The 22,102-nt window shown below is 45.3% G+C and overlaps 1 protein-coding gene across 1 annotated transcript in view; it reads left to right on the top strand.

The window, feature by feature from the left end:
- SPATS1 (spermatogenesis associated serine rich 1) overlaps positions 1-22,102 on the top strand; it is an 84,870-nt gene that overhangs the window by 23,821 nt on the left and 38,947 nt on the right. The window lies entirely within an intron of this gene.

Genomic DNA, 22,102 nt, shown 5'->3' with positions numbered 1-22,102 from the left:
TGGCGTCGGGTCAGCGTCAGCTTTTTCCGTCGTTTACGTCGTTTTCGTAAGTCGTTCGCGAATACGACTTTACGTCAATGACGCTCACGCCGGCGTCATTGACGTTTTCCGTCGTGAGCTGGAGCATGCGCACTGGGCTATTTTTATGCCCGGCGCATGCACAGTTCGATCGTCGCGGGGGCGCGCCTAATTTAAATACAAGCCGCCCCCTTTGAATTACGCGGCCTTACGCCGGGCCATTTACTACGCCGCCGCACATTACGGAGCAAGTGCTTGGAGAATACGGCACTTGCTCCAGTAATTTGCGGCGGCGTAGTGTAAATGGCTTACGCTACGCCGCCGCAGAATATACAAGAATCTGGCCCCAAGTGTCTACTATTCACTTGCTACTTTTAATACATTTCCAGTATATTTTTTTGTTTTCTCTCTGATTTACCTTTCAATCCCATTTTCTTTTAATCCTTTACTTTGTAGTGGCTTCTGGCCCCATTTTTTTCAAATGTTAACTAATAGTCTATTGGTTTCAGTATTCTTTCAATTATTCTCCTGAAGCAAGGATGCAGGTTGGGGGTTCTGATTTCACTGGTCACATGCTTATTTTTCCACAGATTCTCAATTGTATTTAGGTCTGGACTTTGATTGGGCCATTCTAACACATGAATATGCTTTGATCTAAACCATTCCATTGTAGCTCTGGATGTATCTTTTGGGTCGTTGTCCTGCTGAAAGGTGAACCTTCGCCCCAGTCTCAAGTCTTTTGCAGACTCTAACAGGTTTTCTTCTAAGATTGCTCTGTATTTGGCTTCATCCATCCTACCATCAACTCTGACCAGCTTACCTGCCAAAGAAACGCATCCTCACAACATAATACTGCCACCACCATGTTTCACAGTGGGGATGGTGTGTTCAGGGTGATGTGCAGTGTTAGTTTTCCGCCACACGTAGCGTTTTGCTTTTAGGCCAAAACATTTAATTTTGGTCTCATCTGACCAGAGCACCTTCTTCCACATGTTTGCTGTGTCCCCCACATGGATTCTCACAAACTGCAAACAGGACTTCGTATTGCTTTCTTTCAACAATGGCTTTCTTCTTGCCACTCTTCCATAAAGGCTAGATTTGTGGAGGGCACCACTAATAGTTGTCCTGTGGCTAAATTCTATACGTCTATGTGAAAGGGGCCTAATAGTGTGTATGGGGCTTAAGGGTGTCACAGAACAGCTGTATTTATACCATCATTTTCCTTCCACTTCACAATTATGTGCCACTTTGTGTTGGTCTATCACATAAAATCCCAATAAAATACATTTATGTTTTTGGTTGTAACATGACAAAATGGGGAAAATGTCAAGGGGTATGAATACTTTTTCAAGGCGCTATATGTCAATTTAAAACTGTGACAAGGAGGAGGCCCCTTGCTAGAGAGTCAGGAAGAAGGCCTCTCAAAGGGCCTGGTGACTCACTTGGAGGACTCACTGAAATTTGGGAATGTGCTTGCAGTGTTGCCAGGTCGGCTTAAAGGTTCTGACACTGTGATGATGGACATTGGTCTGGATTCGGAGAGTGATCTGCTATGGTACCTGGTACCATGGGCGTCCGCTCCATAGGGCAAGGGGTGGCAATTGACCCCCCCTGGAAAATCAAGAAGGCGTTGAAGAGTCTTGCGGCCGCGGGCTGTCTGAGCGGTCCCGGGCCGGATGTCACACAGACACAGCGAGCAGAGTGAAGCTGCCTCACCCTCCAGTGTTTATGTGTACACAGGGGGAGGGAACCTGCTGTGACCCAGCCATGCTGATGGCTGATCTGAGGTACTGAATGAGATGGGGGAGGGGAGGTCCATCTGTGCTGAATGGGGGTCCATCTGTGCTGAAGGGGGGGTCTGTGATGAATGGAGGGGTCTGTGCGGAATGGGGGGCTGTGCTGAAGGGGGGTCCATCTGTGCTGAATGGAGGGGTCCGTGCAGAATGGGGGGTCTGTGCTGAATGGAGGGGTCTGTGCTGAAGGTGGGGTCTGTGCTGAAGGGGGGTCTGTACATTCTCTAGGCTATATTTATATGGGCATGGAGTGAAGCTGAATTATCTCAATAGCTATTTCACACTGCAGACTGGCCGCGTTATCGGTAAAGCGCCGCTTTACCATCGTTTTAGCTGCGCTATTCAGCCGCTAGTGGGACACTTTTAACCCCTGCTAGCATTTGAAGAAAGGGTTAAATGTGTGTCACCGCTGCGGAAGCGCCCCCCTCTGAAAAAATTTCAGCGGACGCCCATGCCTGGTACCCCTAATCCTCACCTCCTTAACCATTTATGCAATAACATTTTAAAAATAATAAAGTGACTGGCACTCAATATCCTTTCTTGATCCTCTATTTTAGCCATGGACTCAGCCCTGTGAGTGAAATGCTAGCATAAGTAAAGAAATGTCACCAGCACAACAAGACTGTGTGAATCAGGCCTTCATGGTAGATTATCTGCTAGGAAACCACTGCTAAAGAAAGGCAACAAGCAGAAGAGACTTGTTTGGGCTAAAGAACACAAGGAATGGACATTAGACCAGTGAAAATATGTGCTTTGGTCTGATGAGTCCAAACTTGAGATCTTTGGGCCTGATCCACAAAAGGGATACGCCGGCGTATCTACTGATACGCCGTCGTATCCCTGTTTCTATCTATGGAACTGATCCACAGAATCAGTTTCTCATAGATAGGCAGAAGATCCGACATGTGTAAGGGACTTACACTGTCGGATCTTAGGATGCAGTACCGCGGCCGCCGCTGGGGGCATTTCTCGTCGAAATTCCGCGTCGGGTATGCAAATTAGCACTTACGGAGATCCACAAAGCTTTTACGCTTCGTTTTTTCTCCATAAGTATTAGTTTGCTGTCGCAAAATTAGGGCTGCTTTTACAAAGTGTAAAGTTAGTACACCATGTAAAAGTAGACCCTTCTTTCCCTCGACGCTGTCAAAAAAAATTTTACATTTTTTTTTTCCCGCCGCATCTCTTTTTTTTCCCGACGCAACTTTTTTGACCCGGCGCGATTCACAAAACTCGGCGTAACGTAATTTCGCGCAATGCACGTCGGGAAAATCGCGTCGGGAGCATGCGCAGTACGTCCGGCGCGGGAGCGCGCCTAATTTAATTGGGACTTGCCCCATTAGATTGGGCAGGCCTTGCGCCGGCCGGATTTAAGTTACACCGCAGAAAATTTCTAGGTAAGTGCTTTGTGGATCGGGCACTTAGGTAGAAATTTTACGGCGGTGTAACTTACAGTAGGTGTTGTGATATTGTGTTTTTAGCATGACAGCATCGCGCTGATTCTCGGCGACATGGTGCCGAGATCTCGCCGACATCTCGCACTCACTGGAATAGTGACAGCACATTCCAACGTGCGCGTCATAGAAGCGACGGGAGATCCGACTTGGATTCCCGCCAATTCTACAAGTGTGCGGCGTTTGTTATGAATCCTGAGGGGGAAGTCCCCGCCGAATTTTAAATAAAAATTCGGCATGGGTTCCCCCCTCAGGAGCATACCGGGCCCTTAGGTCTGTTATGGGTTGTAAGGAGAGCCCCCCCTACGCCGAAAAAACGGCGTAGGGGGTCCCCCTACAATCCATACCAGACCCGTATCCAAAGCACGCTACCCGGCCGGCCAGGAAAGGAGTGGGGACGAGCGAGCGCCCCCCCCCTCCTGAGCCGTACCAGGCTGCATGCCCTCAACATGGGGGGGTTGGGTGCTCTGGGGCAGGGGGGCGCACTGCAGCCCCCCCCACCCCAGAGCACCATGTCCCCATGTTGATGAGGACAGGGCCCCTTCCCGACAACCCTGGCCGTTGGTTGTCGGGGTATGCGGGCAGGAGGCTTATCGGAATCTGGGAGCCCCCTTTAATAAGGGGGCCCCCAGATACCGGCCCCCCACCCTAAGTGAATGGATATGGGGTACATCGTACCCCTACCCATTCACCGGGAGGAAAAGTGGTAAAAACACAAATAAAAAACACAGGGTATTAAAATATTTTATTAGTCTGCTCCGGAGGCTCCCCCTGTCTTCTTTAGCTCTTTTACCAGGGGGAGCTTCTTCTTCCGATTTCCGGGGGTCTTCTCCTGCTCTCCGGGGTCTTCACCGCTCTTCTGTGACGTCTTCTCCGCTCCGGGGGGTCTTCTTCTATGTTCGCCGCTCTCCGCTCTTGACTCGGCGCACCCCGGTTCTTCCTCCCGCTGTCCGGTGCCTTCTCCTTCTTCCGCTGTTCTGTGACGTCTTCTCCTCTTCTTCCGCTGTTCTGTGACGACTTCTACTTCTCCCTTCAGGCCGCTGTGCTGTGACGTCTTCTCTTCTTCTCTTCTCCCGATGTTGACACGCCGGCTCTTCTCGCTGAAATGGCAGGTGCGCTGCTTTCATCGGACCTATATAGGCCTCACAGTCCCATCATGCTCTGTACCTACCCATGTGATACCTACCCACGTGGGTAGGTATCACATGGGTAGGTACAGAGCATGATGGGACTGTGAGGCCTATATAGGTCCGATGAAAGCAGCGCACCTGCCATTTCAGCGAGAACAGCCGGCGTGTCAACATCTGGAGAAGTGAAGAAGATGACGTCACAGCCCGGAACAAGAAGAATACGTCACAGCACGGAAGAAGAAGATAGACGTTCAGCGCTGAAGGAGAAGGCACCGGACAGCTGGAGGAAGAACCGGGGTGCGCCGAGTCAACAGCGGAGAGCGGCGAAGATAGAAGGAGACCCCCGGAGAGTTGAGAAGACCCCCCGGATAGCGGAGAAGACCCGTCGGGATAGCGACCCCCCCGGCGGTGGAAGAGAACCAGACGGCGGCCCCCACCCACCCGAAGACGTCAAAGAAGAAGCCCCCCCTGGTAAACAGAGCTAATAAAGAAGACAGGGGGAGCCTCCGGAGCAGAAAAATAAATTATTTTAAAAACCCTTGTGTGGTGTATTTATTAACTTTGACATTTTTCCTACAGGTGAATGGTTAGGGGTACGATGTACCCCATATCCATTCACTTAGGGTGGGGGGCCGGTATCTGGGGGCCCCCTTATTAAAGGGGGCTCCCAGATTCCGATAAGCCTCCCGACCGCATACCCCGACAACCAACGGCCAGGGTTGTCGGGAAGGGGCCCTGTCCTCATCAACATGGGGACAGGGTGCTCTGAGGTGGGGGGGCCGCAGTGCGCCCCTCTGCCCCAGAGCACCCAACCCCCCCATGTTGAGGGCATGCAGCCTGGTACGGCTCAGGAGGGGGGGGGGGGCGCTCGCTCATCCCCACTCCTTTCCTGGCCGGCCGGGTAGCGTGCTTTGGATACGGGTCTGGTATGGATTGTAGGGGGACCCCCTACGCCGTTTTTTCGGCGTAGGGGGGGGGCTCTCCTTACAACCCATAACAGACCTAAGGGCCCGGTATGCTCCTGAGGGGGGAACCCATGCCGGATTTTTATTTAAAATCCGGCGGGGACTTCCCCCTCAGGATTCATAACAAACGCCGCACACGTGTAGAATTGGCGGGAATCCAAGTCGGATCTGCCGTCGCTTCTATGACGGCTTTGTCTCTATCGCGGCAAGCCAGCTCGGCGCTGGCTCCCGCGATGGGGCTCGTAGGTGCTCAATCTCGCCGAGAAAGGGAGCGAGATTGACACAATATCGCGTGCACCTACTGTAAATCCGAATATTTAAGTTACACCCACTGGCTGTGGATCTGGCCCTTTGGTTCCAACCCCGTGTCTTTGTGCGACGCAGAAAAGGTGAAGGGATGGACTCTACATGCCTGGTTCCCACGGTGAAGCATGGAGGAGGAGGTGTGATGGTGTGGGGGTGCTTTGCTGGTGACACTGTTGGGGATTTAATCAAAATTGAAGGCATACTGAACCAGCATGGCTACCACAGCATCTTGCAGCGGCATGCTATTCCATCCGGTTTGCGTTTAGTTGGACCATCATTTATTTTTTAACAGGACAATGACCCCAAACACACCTCCAGGCTGTGTAAGGGCTATTTGACCAAGAAGGAGAGTGATGGGGTGCTGCGCCAGGTGACTACCTCTTGAAGCTCATAAAGAGAATGCCAAGAGTGTGCCAAGCAGTAATCAAAACAAAAGGTGGCTACTTTGAAGAACCTAGAATATGAAATATATTTTATTTATTTTTATATTTAGTTTTGATGCCTTCAGTGTGAATCTACAATTGTCATAGTCATGAAAATAAAGAAAACTCTTTGAATGAGAGGTGTGTCCAAACTTTTGGTCTGTACTGTATATATATATATATATATATATATATATATATATATATATATATATATATATATATAAAATATATATATACTGTATGTGCAGCTGCCAGTCCTGTCAAAACTCAGAAGCCTCGGTGACTCATGATCTTATGGAGATTTTCCATTTAGAGTATAAAATCGGTTTAAAAGCAGCTGCCTTGCATAACATAGTAGTGCACTTAGTTTATTACTTTTAGCAAATGCAGTCATTCCTCATCTTTAGAGCTGCATGCATACATAATATAGTTATATAGTTCTGAGAGCCAAGAAAAAATCATACAAAAATTAGCAAAAGCGTTAAAATTATGAGGAAAGAAAAAATAAAGTCTGTGTATGAATCTTACAAACTGGCTGTTTCTTAAAGTAATTACTGCCCACAGTGTCCAACCAGGTTTCATCATTTATTTCTTTAGAAGTTTAAAATAGGAATGTAAATGGTCCTTTTTCTTTTTGTTAATGTTTTTCATAAATAGCCTAAAATGTTTGCAGTTGAAGAAAAGCAGATGTACTAGCAGATTTAGTAACACTAACAGATTAAAGCCCAACTCCAGCTTACCCTTTATAAACAGTTACAGCAAACAGTTTTTTTTTTACTTTTTGTTATAAAGGTTTTACATAAATAAATAAATACATAGGGCCAGATTCACAAAAGGGATACGACCGCGTATCTCCTGATACGCCGTCGTATCTCTGTTTCTATCTATGCGGCTGATTCATAGAATCAGTTACGCATAGATAGCCCTTAGATCCGACAGGTGTAATTGTTTTACACTGTCGGATCTTAGGATGCAGTACCGCGGCCGCCGATGGGGGGAGTTTGCGTCGTAAACCAGCGTCGGGTATGCAAATTAGGATTTACGGCGATCCACGACGGATTTTCACGTTCGCTACGTCGCCGCTAGTCTAGTTTCGTAAAGTTAGTCGTCGTTTTGGGTGCCCTAACTTTAGTCAGCAATCGTATTGCTGTCTAAAGTATGGCCGTCGTTCCCACGTCGAAATTTAAAATTTAACGTCGTTTGCGTAACACGTCCGGGAATACGGAAGTACGCTACGCGCGTCGCCGCTCGAAAAAATGACGTCACGGCGCGCAAAGCACGACGGGAATTGCGAAACTGAGCATGCGCAGTAGGTCCGGCGCGGGAGCGCGCCTAATTTAAATGGCACACGCCCATTTGAATTGGCCCGCCTTGCCTCAGAGGCTGCCAGCGTAGTTTTCATCGCAAGTGCTTTGTGAATCAGGCACTTGCGATGAAAACTTGCGTCGGTGTAACGTATCTACGATACGTTACGTCGCCGCTCACCTACGTGATTCTGGCCCATACATTCTAATTATTGTAAGCACCCCTCTTAGTGGTAAATGGTTTGTCTCAACCCTTCAACTGCTACATCTACAGAAGAGCTTGATCTGTTGAGAAACAACAGATCACTGGCCAGATCACCGGGTGAAAAGAAAGGAAAGAAATCATAAAAAAGAAAATGAATGCATCACATCTAATGCCGCGTACAGACGGCTGTTTTTTTGTGATGAAAAAAAACGTTGTTTTTAAAAACGTCATTTAAAATGACCGTGTGTGGGGAAAACGTTGTTTTATGTCTTCTGAAAAACGACAAAAAAATAATTCGAACATGCTTGAATTTTTTGTGTCGTTTTTCAAAACGTCGTTTTTTGTGTCATTTAAAATGATAGTGTGTAGGCAAAACGACGTTTTTAAACCCGCGCATGCTCAGAAGCAAGTTATGAAGCGAGCTTCAATGGAAAAGAGTGCTGAACGTAACCGCGCTTTGCTAGAGCATTTTGAAAAAACGATGGTGTGTAGGCAACGTCGTTTTTTAAAATGAAGTTTCAAAAACGTTGTTTTGTTTCATCACATAAAACGACCGTCTGTACGCGGCATAAGAATTTGTAAGCTGCAGTATAATGATTGGATTTAATACCACTTTAACAATAATATTTGTACACTTTTTTTTTCTTTTTACTTAACGTTATTGCTTTCGCATAGGGGGTTGGCAAGCCACATTGTCCATTGGTATTGAAAGTGTCAGGTTCCTTTTAAGGACACATTAGGGGTCTATTACACCCCTAATGTCATCTCACCAATCCATTAAAGACAATCAAGCACAGATCAGGTGCTTCTTCCCTGGTCACAGTGGCTGGGGAATGACAGCTCTGAAACTGGAAGTGACAAAAAGCTTGGGTGTGCAATATAAAGGAAAACAACGATTTTCAAAGATGGAAGATGTGGGCATAAGGTAGAGCTTGGCCAGTGGAACAAGAATGTGTGAAAAATATGGTCCACCAAATAAAGTGACAGTCTCTGGAGGTATGGAAATGATATATATTACAGTGCAGCGAAATTCATTCATATATTTATACTGAGATTAAATTACTCACAGGTGGACTCTATTTACCAATTAGGTGACTTCTGAAGGCAATTGGCAATCGGTTCCACTAGATTTTGGTTAGGGATATCCAGGGGTCAAGTCCTGGGGAAAAAAGTGTGGAAACTCCCACCCAAGATCCACTCCCCCACCAAAAAAAATAAAAAAAATGATACGCTCATATGCAGAATTACTAAACCGCATGTTTTTTTTTTCCGATCCACTGTACCTTAGTAATCCTTTATGTTTCTGGCCGCTTCCTGTATATGGATTCATCGGGTAGTGTGCGGGTTTTCCGTCACTTCCTCGATGCCGCAATGTCTCCTGGGAGCTTTTGTCATTGTTCCCAGGAGACATTGCGGAAGTCTGCCGCGAGTTATCGCGGGATTTAGAAAGAAGCAAGTTCTTTCTAAATCCCGCAATAACTCGCAGCAGACCCCCGCAATGTCTCCTGGGAACAAGTTCTTTCTAAATCCCACGATAACTCGCGGCAGACCTCCGCAATGTCTCCTGGGAACAAGTTCTTTCTAAATCCCGCGATAACTCGCAGCAGACCCCCGCAATGTCTCCTGGGAACAAGTTCTTTCTAAATCCCGCGATAACTCGCAGCAGACCCCCGCAATGTCTCCTGGGAACAAGTTCTTTCTAAATCCCACGATAACTCGTGGCAGACCCCCGCAATGTCTCCTGGGAACAAGTTCTTTCTAAATCCCGCGATAACTCGCGGCAGACCTCCGCAATGTCTTCTGGGAACAATGACAAAAGCTCCCAGGAGACACTGCGGCATCGAGGAAGTGACGGAATACCCGCACATTGGATTTACACTGGTGGACAATGTTAATTATTGTATTTTTTTTAAAAACAGGAATTTTTCAAGTTATCTCTGTGTTCTTCTATATATATATATTTTATAAATGAGTAAGAGGGGGTACTATGTAGCCCTTACTATTTACATAGGGGAGAGGATTAGATATCTGGGGCCCCCTTATCTTTAAGGGGATTCCAGATTCTGATGAGTCCTTCTTGCAGATTCCCACATCAACATTGCAAATTGGGGAGGTTCCTGCAAAGTACTCTCCAAATGTTGAGAGGGCATGTGGCCTGTTACGGTTCAGGGGGATGCATGCTCATTGTTGTATTCCATGTTTGGGGATTAGCAGATGTCCAACAAACTAAACTTTATGGGCCAGATTCAGAAAGACTGGCGTATTTTTAGGCGGGCGTAGCGCATCTCATATACGCTACGCCGCCGTAACTTAGAGAGGCGAGTACCGTATTCAGAAAGAACTTGCGCCCTAAGTTACGGCAGCATAGCGTAAATGGGCCGGCGTAAGCCCGCCTAATTCAAATTATCAAGGCAGTGGGCGTGTTGTATTACAAAGAGCCATGACCCTATGTATCAATAGATACACCGGCGTAAAAGCTTTCTGAATCTGGCCCCATGTTGTTTGCTCATCCCTAGTGGACAGTTTTGGTCAAGGGTATACTTACTTTTTCCATGGAACACCATTATATCTCTTGATATTTTTTATAAATAAAAATGATTTAAAAGGCATATGTTCCTTGAATTGTTATTAAGTATATCACCTTCATCTGTAGGCACTGTTTGAATGAAAATCTAATGTTTGCTTATTTAAATATGTTTAACCGCTTGCCTCCTGGCGCACGCAGATATACATCTGCAGAATGGCAGGGGTAGGCAGAAGGACGTATATGTACATCCCCTTTAACAAGCGGTTGTTGTGGACGCGCGTGATCTCCGTGAGCCCGTTCGCGGGTCCCACAGACTTGATCGCTGTGGGCATACCCGCGATCGTCTCACGGAGAGATAGAATGGGGAGCTGTTAGTGTAAACACAACATCTCCCTGTTCTGCCTAGTGACACTGTCACTGAACGTGTTCCCTGTCATCAGGAACAATGATCAGTGATGTATCACAGCAAGCCACGCCCCCTACAGTGAGAATCACTCCCTAGGGAACACTTAACCCCTACAGCACCACCTAGTGGTTAACCCCTTCACTGCCAGTTGCATTGCATTTTTATAGTACTGATTGCTGTAAAAATGACAATGGGCCCAAAAATTTGTCAAAAGTGTCTGATGTGTCTGCCATAATGCCGCAGTCATGATAAAAATCGCTGATTCCTGCCATTACTAGCAAAAAAAAAAAATAATAATAAAAAGGCTATAAAACTATCCCCTATTTTGTGGACGCTATAACTTTTACGCAAACCAATCAATAAACGCTTATTGCTATTTTTTTTACCAAAATTATGTAGAAGAATACGTATCGGCCTAAACTGAGGAAAAACATTTTTTTATATATATTTTTGGGGGATATTTATTATAGCAAAAAAGTAAAAAATACTGCATTTTTTTTTCAAAATTGTCGCTCTATTTTTGCTTATAGCGCAAAAAATAAAAACCGCAGATGTGATCAATTACCACCAAAAGACAGCTCTATTTGTGGGAAAAAAGGACGTCAATTTTGTTTGGGAGCCACGTCGCACGACCGCGCAATTGCCTGTTAAAGCGACGCAGTGCCGAATCGCAAAAAGTGGCCCGGTCATTTAGCAACAAAATGGTCTGGGGCTTAAGTGGTTAAAGGTTTACAGATTCCATGGCGCATACTTACGGTACTTTTTCACTATATACAGTATACAGTATTGCCAAGTGAAAAGTTTATTGCCCGCAATGCTGCTGTTTATCCTGAAGAGGGACCTTATGTGTTATAGTTGTACAGAAAGGGCCATATCATAAAAAAGGCTATTTCACGAGAAAATCCGATAACCTTTCCACAAGAATCCTTGTGTACTTCATCCAGTAATGAATATTTCATGCTTCTTTTTATATCTCAAAAATTGAATGAGCCAGCAGAAAGAGAGGAAAACAGCCCAAGACGTAAACACATTGCCCATTAAAACATAGCACACAATAGGATTGCTCTAAAAGTCAGAAGTCATCACTTTCTAACATGTGTGACCATGCAAGATATAAGATGTTCAATTATAAATGAATGGAAGATTCCTGGGCTGTGTTGGGAGAAAGCATGCATGTGAATTTTCCATAGATATTACTTTTGGGAAATGAATGATAAGGAGATATTGTAGACCAGCATTGCTCTGTATCATCTTTTTACCTTCAGGAATCGTTTTACAACAGCTGGTCATATGTTCCTTTTCTATTATTCTATTACTGGTTAACTAGTTCGGCATTAGAATATTTTTTTAAATCTTTTTGCACACATAAAAAAAAAAATCTTAGGGGCAGATCCACAGAGCGAGTACGCCGGTGTATCTACTGATACGCAGGCGTACTTTCAAATTACCCGCGCCGTATCTTTGGTTTGAATCCTCAAACCAAGATACAACGGCATCTGGGTTAGATCCGACAGGCTTCGTACGCCTTCAGATCTAAGATGCAATACTTCAGCGTCCGCTGGGTGGCGTTCACGTCCTTTTCCGCGTCGGGTATGCAAATTAACTATTTACGACGATCCACGAACGTACGAGCGGCCGGCGCATTCCTTTACGTCGTCTCTAGTCGGATTCGAAGATAACCCAAGTAAGTTACGGCGGCGTAGCGTATCTCTGATACGCTGCGCCGGGGCAGATCTTTGTGGATCTGCCCCTTAATTTTTGACCATAAAATTGCTTAAATCCACAGGACATTATACATTTTCTAAAAGAAGAGACCCTGTAGAATAAAAATATGATAGCAATTTTTATGTCACATGATATTTGTGCAATTGTTTATAAAACTCACATTTTCAGGAAAAAATATGCTAAAATTAATTTTAGTGCAAGAACACACAATTTAATACCCATTTTTTTTTTTAAATATATAAGCTGAGGTTGCTTTGAGTAAATAGATACCAAACATGTCAAGTCTTAAATTTGCGTGTGCCTATCGTACAAAATCTCTATGGGTGTCACATTAAAGGCCTGCCACAATCATCTGCTATGCAAATTGGATGCGGGGGAACTGCATCTAATTCACAATAGTATGAACCCAGCCTTTTCTCTCATTCTGATGTTCATGGAGATCCCTCACATGTGTGGTGCCACCGCAGTTTAAATACCGTATTTATCGCGGTATAACGCGCTCCCGCGTATACCGCGCACCCCTAAAGTGGCCCCCAATCCTGTGGAAAAAAAGTTTTTTTTTTGTACTTACAGTTTTGGTGTCTTGCGCGGCGTCCATCGGCGGCCTCGTCGGGTCCGGCGTCCTTCTGCGGCTTCGGGTGTCCTCTTCGGCGGGTCCGGCGTCCTTCTGCGGCTTCGGGTGTCCTTCTGCAGCTTCGGGTGTCCTTCTGCGGCGGGTCCGGTGTCCTCTGCGGCGGGTCCGGCGTCCTTCTGCGGCGTCCTCGCGTCATCCCCGCTCGTTTCCCGCGCCGAGCTTGAAGTACGCTCGTGTATTGTCGGCAATGCTCGGCTACCCGCGCTGACGTCCTGTACGTCCAGGACTTGAGTGCGGAAGGAGCCGAGACTGCCCGACTATACCCGAGTGTACTGCGCACGGTATATGTCGGCGCAGTATTCAAAACTCGGCGCGGGAAAGTGGGTATCGGCGTATACCGCGCCCAACGATTTTGCCCTGATTTTCAGGGCAAAAAAGTGCGCGTATACGCCGATAAATACGGTACATGTGCGTACCCAGGGTCTGTGTTTGTAAGTGGGTGCAGAGCAAGTGGGGTTACGCTTAATTTTTTTAAATACATTTTATTATAATTTTTTTTTATTTATTTTTACATTATTACAATCACAAGGAGTTAAAAAGTTCTTATGTGATAACACTGGGAAGATGGCAGGTACTGTTTAGACCCCAATGTCTCCCCTGCTCTCCAGTGCATGTAACACGATGCCAGCCACAACTGCCAGGAAAATTGTTCGGGATGCAAAGAAAACCACACAAATAACTTCGGGTGAAATACAGGACTCTCTGAAAACATGTGGTGTGGCTGTTTCAAGATGCACAATAAGGAGACTCTTGAAGAAAAATGGGCTGCATGGTCGAGTGGCCAGAAGAAAGCCATTACTCCGCAAATGCCACAAAGTATGTTGCTTATAATACGCCAAACAGCACAGAGACAAGTCTTAAACCTTCTGGCACAAAGTAATTTGGAGTGATGAGACCAAAATTTGGCTTTTTGGCCACAACCATAAACACTACATTTGGAGAGAAGTTTACAAGGCCTATGATGAAAGGTCCACCATTCCTACTGTGAAACACGGAGGTGGATCGCTGATATTTTGGGGATGTGTGAGCTACAAAGGCACAGGAAATTTTGTCAAAATTGATGGCAAGATGAATGCAGTATGTTATCAAAAAATACTGGAGGAACATTTGCATTCATCAGCCAGGAAGCTGCGCATGGGACGTACTTGGACATTCCAACTTGACAATGATCCAAAACTCAACGCCAAGTCGACCTTCCATTGGCTACAGCAGAATAAAGTGAAAGTTCTGGAATGGCCATCCCAGTCTCCTGACCTCAGTATCATTGAACCACTCTGGGGAGATCTTAAATGTGCAGTTCATGCAAAATAGCCCGAGAATTTACAGGAACTGGAGGCTTTTTACCAAGAGGAATGGGCAGCTTTACCATCTGAGAAGATAAAGAGCCTCATCTACAAATACCACAAAATACTGCAAGCTGTCATTGATGTCAAAGGGGGAAATACACGTTATTAAGAACTGGGGTATGTAAACTTTTTATCAGGGCCATTAGGGTAGTTTCTGCTGCCATTATGACTTAACAAGAGTAAACACAGTTGATTGATAATAAATGGCTTCAGCCAAACACTAACCATGAGTGAAAGAAAAGTTTTTGTGTTATCATTCATATTCCCAGAAAAATGGGCAAGAAATCATAAACTCTGCCAGGGCATGTAAACAAAGAATTAAAGTAGTTGTGAGGGTGACGAAAGGGGGTCCAACCTGGTGCTAGCAAGGTGTACCTAATAAAGTGACCAGTGAGGGTATCTACTATAACTCACTACTGTCACTGTGACTATCTTCTCTTGTAGGCCTAGGATAAAAGTAATACCTGTACTGCCCCAGTGGCAGCCTTGTCATTGTTAGAGGGGTAACATCTCCTATATAAACCCCATAATTTAGAAAATATTAAAATCTTAAGAAATCAGGCCTATTTTATGCTGTATAGCCTTGAGCGACCTTTAAATCCACCATTCTTTAACCTGAGTGTGCTTCTATTTTTGTTACATTATGGGTCGCCTCAACCTTTAGAATATAAAGTATATATTTATACTTATACATTTGGCCTATTTTTATGAAGGGTGCATAATGTATTTTTAATCTGATATATCCTAGGTGTTATTCAAAATCTATTTCTTAAACATGGTAGCTTTACATTTGTCACACTGATACCTAGATTCAGGTACGCCGCCGCAACTTTAAGGCGGCGTAGCATATCGTATTTCCGCTACGCCGCCTTAAGTCAGAGAGGCAAGTACTGTATTCACAAAGTACTTGCCTCCTAACTTACGGCGGCGTAGCGTAAATGCGGCCGGCGTAAGCGCGCCTAATTCAAATGAGGATGGGGGGGCGTGTTTTATGTTAATTACTCGTGACCCGACGTGATTGCCGTTTTTTACGAACGGCACATGCGCCGTCCATGTACATATCCCAGTGTGCATTGCTCCAAAGTACGTATTGGTTTCGACGTGAACGTAAATTACGTCCAGCCCCATTCACGGACGACTTACGCAAACGACGTAAAATTTTCAAATTTCGACGCGGGAACGACGGCCATACTTAACATTGACTACGCATCCTAGGGGCAGCTTTGTCTTTACGCCGCGTATCTCTTACGGAAACGGCGTATCTTTACTGCGACGGGCGCACGTACGTTCGTGAATCGGCGTATCTAGTCATTTACATATTCTACGTCGAACTCAACCGAAGCGCCACCTAGCGGCCAGCCTAAAAATTACACTTTAAGATACGACGGCGTAGGAGACTTACGCCGCTCGTATCTTAGCCTAATTTAAGCGTATCTGGTTTCCAGAATACGCTTAAATTAACGCCTGGCATAGATTCAGAGCTATGACGGCGTATCTACTGATACGCCGGCGTAACTCGCTATGAATCTGCCTATGAATATGTAGAATATGAAGGCAAGTGGGGTTACACAGCACCCTAAAATATGTTCATGTGACTGATTAATATTAATTCATTTAAATAATTAATGAAAGTTGTACTTTTAGGCTCTATGCACAAAAACGCCAGTAGATGTGCAGTGAGTTTTTCAAAGTTTTTACAGTTTATTAGTATGTTTCAGTGTTTTTCCGCACTAGCGTTCTTTAGTGTTTTAACCAATTCCATAAAGGGCACTTATACACCTTCCTGCCCAGACCAATTTTCAGCTTTCAGCGCTATTGCAGTTTGAATGACAATTGCGCGGTCATGCTACACTGTACCCAAACAAAATTTTTATCATTTTGTTCCCACAAATAGAGTTTTTTTTGGTGGTATTTTGGGATTTTTATTTTCTGCTAAAAAAATAAAAAAATTACCGAAAATGTAGAAAAAAAAAAATGTTCTGTTTCAGTTACAAAACATTGTAAATAATTACGTTTTCTCCTTCACTGATAGGCACTGATGGTACGGCACTGATGGGCACTGATAAGGCGACACTGATGGGCACCAAAGAGGTGGCACTGATGAGGTGGCATTGATGGGCACGGATTATGGGCACTAATATGCGGCACGGATGGGCACTGATAGGTGGCATGGATGGGCACCGATATGCGGCATGGATGGGCACGGATGGGCACTGATACGCGGCATGGATGGGCACTGATACGCGGCACGGATGGGAATGGATGGGCACTGATAGGTGGCACTAATGTACTGTAATGTGTTGTACTAATGGATGCCAATCAGTGCCAAACAATAATGCCTGCCAATCAGTGATGTCCATTGTGGGCACTGATTGGCATCCATTGTGGGCACTGATTGGCATCCATTATTAATTTCTGATTGTCATCCCTGGTGGTCTAGGGTGGCATACCTGTGGTGGGCATCCCTGGTGGTCTAGTAGCATCCCTGGTGGTCCAGTGTGGGCATCCTCGGGGGGGGGGGCTGCGCTGATAATCAATCAGCACAAACCCCCCCCCTGTCAGAGGAGCAGTCGATCGACTCTCCTCTACTCGCGTCTGACAGACGCGAGTGAGGAAAAGCCGATTACCAGCTTTTCCTGCTTACATCGTGATCAGACGTGATTGGACACGGCTGATCACGTGGTAAAGAGTCTCCGTCAGAGACTATTTGCCTAGATCAGTGTTGCGGGGTGTCAGACGGACACCCCGCAACAACGATAGCCGCGATGGGCGCCCCTGGGGGCGCGCAGCGGCTCAATATCCTGAAGACGTCATATTACGACTGGTCAGGTTATTGAAACCACTTTGCCGCCGCCATTTTGTAATAGGGTGGGCGTCAAGTGGTTAACAAAGTTTTCCAATGGATCAAAAACGTTTAAGCATTTATCAACGTTTATGAGTGTTTATGAGCATTTGGCGTTTTTTGTGGTCAGAAAAATGACTTCTGAACGTGATTTTAGGGCGTTCAGAAAACAGCCCATAAACTCCACGGTTGATAAACTTCCAAAAAATTCCATGTGTGCATGGACACATAGGATAACAGAGAGTGGAGTTTATGGGCTGTTAAAAAAATGCCCAAACTTCCAAAAACTTCAGTTTATGAGCTTCAGTGTGCATGGAGCCTTATAGAAAACAGAATGCATAATAAAAAAAAATCACCCTTCATTGTAATTTTGAGGGAAAAGGCAAACCAATAGATACATATTTTGAATCTTGGATTGGTCCAGCAACTAGTCACATATCAAAATACCAATTGGTGACCTGTATTCTGCTAGAAGATCTTAAAGAAACTTAAAGGGACACTAAAGATTCAGGGTTTAAAAAAATTAAAATAAAAACATATCATACTTACCTCCACTGTGCAGTTCGTTTTGCACAGAGTGACCCCGAACGTCCTCTTCTGGGGTCCCCCGGTGGCTGCCTCGGCTCCTCCCCGCAAGAGCCAACCCCCTCTGGGAAGCTCTCTCCCGAGGGGGTTACCTTGCGGGCGCACTTCCGTGTTATACACTCGGCGTGCATAGCCGCCGAGTGTATGACTCGGCCCCGCCCCCTGACGGTTGCGTCACTGGATTTGATTGACAGCAGCGGGAGCCAATGGCTGCGCTGCTATCAATCTATCCAATGAGAAGCCGATCAGCCATGGGGAGAACAATGCAGGATCGTGCACACGGAGATTCGGGTCTCAGGTAAGCAAAATGGGGACTCCGAGGGGGGGGGTGGGGGTTGCTATTTAAACCTTGGCTTGGCTTCAAGTCTTCCTTTCTTCATCTCTGATACATGAGGCGTGGGGGATTAGTAATTCACAGAATCAAAATAGTATTGGTTTATTCTTTTAGTTCACCACTACATTTCTGCCAACAATAACAGGTATTTTATGTAATTGCTGAAAATGTTATTAAAAACATTAGAACACCTGACAGGTTTTATGGCTGTCTGTGCCCTTATTAAAGCGGAACTCCACCCAAAAATGGAACTTCCACTTTAAGGGAAGGTGACCCTTTTTTTTGGGGGGGGGGAGCAGAAAACATTTTTTTTAGAGGGTTTCAGCTCCCACTTCCTCCCGGGGCACCGCGGCGCCGGAAGGAAGTTCACCTCTTCCCCCTCCAATTCGGCAATCATCTGGGACACGTCACCGGTCCCAGATGCTTGCTTGGTCAATAACGGTAGGCAGCGCGTTTCGCGCATACGCAGTGTGTGCCCGGCTATGAAACCACAGCTGGGCGCCCACAGTCACGATGCTGGCGCCGCAAAGAGGAGGGGTAGATGAGCAGGGCTTTGTACGCCCGCATCACTGGAACCTGGGACAGGTGAGTGTCCGATTAATTTGTAGTATAAGTATTTGTAGCTGCTGACTTTTATATTGGTGGAACTCCGCTTTAATGAGATTCATCCTTTCAATTTGTCCTATTTACCGTTATTATTAAAAGTGAAAGTAGAATGATATCCCAAATTTTGTATTGTCTTAAGAAAAGTAATAGAGGGCAAATCTTCCAATTGGGACACTAGTTCTGGTGACCCCAAGGAATTCCTTTAATCTGCAGGAATTTCCGCTCACTTCCTGTTTTGGCTATTGGGCAGGAAGTGAAGGTAAATCTTCCTAATGGGACAAAAGTGGTAACAATAAACATTACAGGGGTTATAACCCTCTCTTACTCTATTCAAAATTAAAGAAAAAGTTTTGCCTATAGTTCTACTTTAACCTGGAAAAAAGAAAGTTAATGCTACCAACCTGTCAAAGTACTGGAAACCTGAGCCTGCAATATATTACATTTCTATTCTTGGGTTTAGAAAACCTTTAAGATCAGCATTTTTTTTATCTAAGCTTTTAGGTACAGCACAGAAGTTCAATTTTTGTTCTGTCTGACAGAAATTACAAAAATTATTTTTTAAATCTTTTCGCAATCTGTCATACTAAACATGTTAACAGACATTGCATACTCAGGTTCTATTTAATAGGCCTTTATAACTTTACTTAGGACTTATAGTCGGCCTGGAGTTCTTTAAATTTAGCATACAAAACATAAGCTACGTATTACAGTAATCACAATGACAGCTCCTATAAGGCAGCAGCTGTGATCGAAAAACCAAGTCAGCATATATATCATCCACCATTTATCACTTTCATAGGCAATCAATAAATATCATGCATGACTTTTTAATAAAGGCTTTTTTCAGACCCAGCAAAACCACTCTGAAGCATTAACCACGATGATAGATTATATATATATATATATATATATATATATATATATATATATATATATATATACTGGCCCGGATTCAGATACATTGGTGTATCTATCCGTGTGGCCGTAACTAAGGGCGCAAGTTCATTCTGAATACGGAACTTGCGCCCTAATTTACAGCGGCGTAACGTATCTGAGATACGTTACATCTCAGATACGTTACGCCACTGTACATTAGGGCGCAAGTTCCGTATTCAGAATGAACTTGCGCCCTTAGTTACGGCGGCATAACGTCTTTGGTCCGGTGTAAGCCTGCGTAAATCAAATCTGGATGATGTGGGCGTGTTTTATTTAAATTCACTGTGACCCCACGGATTTGACGGCATGCGCCGTTCGTGAAAAAATCCCAGTGCGCATGCTCGAAATTACGCCGCAAGTCGTCATTGCTTTAGACATGAACGTAACTGACGTACAGCCCTATTCGCGAACGAATTACGCAAACGACGTAAAATTTTCAGAACTCGATGCGGGAACGACGTCCATACTTAACATAGGGTACCCCTCATATAGCAGGGGTAACTTTACGCCGGAAAACGCCTAACGTAAACAACGTAAAAAAATGCGCCAGGCGGACGTACGTTTATGATTTGGCGTATCTACCTAATTAGCATATTCATCGCGTAAATATACGGAAGCGCAACCTAGCGGCCAGTGTAAATATGCAGCCTAAGATATGACGGTGAAATTCTGGCGTATCTAGCTTTCTGAATACAGAAAGAAGATACGCCGGCGCTTCGTAGCACTTACGCGGCGTATCAATAGATACGCCGGCGTAAAGGCTATCTGAATCCTGGCCACTGTGTCTGTTTTTTACATATATATATATATATACACTGCTCAAAAAAATTAAAGGAACGCTTTGAAAACATATCTGATCTCAACGGGCAAAAATCTCATGCTGTATATTTATACTGATATAGACTGGGTAATGTGTTGGGAATGAAAGGATGGCACATCATTTGATGGAAATGAAAATTATCCACCTACAGAGGTCTGAATTCAAAGACACCCCGAAAATCAAAGTGAAAAAATTATGCAGCAAGCTAGTCCATTTTGCTGAAAATTCATTGCAACAATTCAAAATGGTCCTCAGTAGTTTGTACGGCCCCCAAGTGCTTGTATGCATGCCTGACAACATCATGGCATGCTCCTAATGAGACGAAGGATGGTGTCCTGGGGTATTTCCTCCCAGATCTGGACCAGAGCATCACTGAACTCCTGAACAGACTGAGGTGCAACCTGGCGTTCTTTTGGATTTAGGTCAGGTGAGCGTGGGGGGCCATTCAATGGTATCAATTTCTTCATCCTCCAGGAACTGGCTGCATACTCTCGCCACATGAGGCCGGGCATTGTCGTGCACCAGGAGGAACCCAGGACCCACTTCACCAGCGTAGGGTCTGACAATGGGTCCAAGGATTTCACCCTGATACCTAATGGCAGTCAGGGTGCCATTGTGTAGCCTGTAGAGGTCTGTGCGTCCCTCCATGGATATGCCTCCCCAGACCATCACAGACCCACCACCAAACCGGTCATGCTGAACGATGTTACAGGCAGCATAAAGTTCTCTGCGGCTTCTCCAGGCCCTTTTTATGTCTGTCACATATGCTCAGGGTGAACCTGCTCTCATCTGTGAAAAGCATGGGGCACCAGTGGTGGACCTACCAATTCTAGTGTTCAATGGAAAATGCCAATCGAGCTCCACAGTGTGCGGCAGTGAGCACAGAGCCCACTAGAGGACTTCGGGCCCTCAGGCCACCCCCATGAAGTCTATTTCTGATTGTTTGGTCAGAGACATTCACACCAGTGGCCTGCTGGAAGTCATTTTGTAGGGCTCTGGCAGTGCTCATCCTGTTCCTCCTTGCACAAAGGAGCAGATGCCGCTCCTGCTGATGGGTTAAGGACCTTCTATGGCTCTGTCCAGCTCTCCTAGAGTAACTGCCTGTCTCCTGGAATCTCCTCCATGCTCTTGAGACTGTGCTGGGAGACAAGGCAAACCTTCTGGCAATGACACGTATTGATGTGCCATCCTGGAGGAGTTGGACTGCCTGTGCAACCTTTATAGGGTCCAAGTATCGCCTCGTGTTACCAGCAGTGACACTGACCCTAGCCAAATGCAAAAATAGTGAAAAACAGTCAGAAAAGATGAGTAGGGAAAAAAATGTCAGACACCTCCACCTGAAAAAACATTCCCGTTTTGGAGGTTGTCTCATTGTTGCCCATCTAGTGAACCTGTTGTTCATTTCAATTAACAGCAAAGCAGCTGAAACTGATTAACAACTTCCTCTGCTACTTAACTGACCAGATCAATATCCCAGGAGTTCGGATTCAAAAGTGTTTCTTTAATTTTTTTGAGCAGTGTATATATATCTATATATACTGTATATAGATCTATATATCTATACATAGATCTATATCTATATGGATCTATATATACACTTTATTACCAAAAGTATTGGGACGCCTGCCTTTACACGCACATGAACTTTAATGGCATCCCAGTCTTAGTCCGTAGGGTTTAATATGGAGTTGGCCCACCTTTTGCACCTATAACAGCTTCAACTCTTCTGGGAAGGTTGTCCACA

This window comes from Rana temporaria, chromosome 4 (genome assembly GCF_905171775.1).
Source record: "Rana temporaria chromosome 4, aRanTem1.1, whole genome shotgun sequence".
NCBI lineage: Eukaryota > Metazoa > Chordata > Amphibia > Anura > Ranidae > Rana > Rana temporaria.
This window is presented reverse-complemented; position numbering and strand designations above follow the sequence as displayed.